General features: G+C 41.8%; 1 pseudogene; it reads left to right on the forward strand.

Moving 5' to 3' along the window:
- Positions 1–282: 282 nt before the first annotated feature.
- LOC102429144 lies at positions 283–822 on the forward strand (annotated as a pseudogene).
- Positions 823–981: the final 159 nt, after the last annotated feature.

The following is a 981-nucleotide window of genomic DNA, read 5'->3' on the forward strand; positions in this document are numbered from 1 at the left end:
GCTGGAGAAGTAATCAGGGCCAAATAAAAATGAGTCTTGTTACTACATAAAGTCATTTGGACCAATGTAATGAGGAGCCATTGAAAGGTTTTAAGCAATGGGAAGACACTATCAGATGACCAAAGATTGCTATGACTGCAGTGTGGAGTATGGTTTGGAGGTGGCCAAAAGTGGACCAAGGAGACTGGTTAGGAAATGGTTGCATGATTTATGCTGTGGAAGGTAAACTAGGATAGTGGAGAAGCAAAGAGAGATAGGTCAATTAAGAAGTTATTTTGAGCTTTTCCTCCCTGGCTGCTTGAAGACCAACCTTCATCATGAATGACACAGTAACCATCTGGACCAGGAAGTTCATGACCAACAGACTACTTCAGCGGAAGCAAATGGTCATTGATGTCCTTCACCCTGGGAAGGCAACAGTACCCAAGACAGAAATCCGGGAAAAACTAGCCAAAATGTATAAGACCACACCTGATTTCATCTTTGTGTTTGGATTCAGAACCCACTTTGGTGGTGGCAAGACTACTGGCTTTGGCATGATTTATGACTCCTTGGATTACGCAAAGAAAAATGAACCCAAACACAGACTTGCAAGACATGGCCTATATGAGAAGAAGAAGACCTCAAGAAAACAGAGAAAGGAACGCAAGAACAGAATGAAGAAAGTCAGGGGGACTGCAAAGGCCAATGTTGGTGCTGGCAAAAAGTGAGCTGGAGATTGAACTACAGAAGGAGTAAAGATTCTTCGGTGACTTTATCTGTGATGGTTGTGCAGATTTTTCATGAGAGGATTAATAAACTATAAACTTTAAAAAAAAAAAAGAAGTTATTTTGAAATCAACTGGATTTGGTGACAGGATAGGATTTCAGTGCAGAAGTCAAGTATGATACTCATGCTCTGGCTTCTGGGTTTAAAGAGTGTGGCCACTGCTGAAGCTGGTGCAGTTTAGGTGGGCACCATAGGATGAGTTTGAAGTGTCT

This window comes from Myotis lucifugus, unplaced genomic scaffold (assembly GCF_000147115.1).
Source record: "Myotis lucifugus unplaced genomic scaffold, Myoluc2.0 scaffold_7, whole genome shotgun sequence".
NCBI classification, from domain to species: domain Eukaryota; kingdom Metazoa; phylum Chordata; class Mammalia; order Chiroptera; family Vespertilionidae; genus Myotis; species Myotis lucifugus.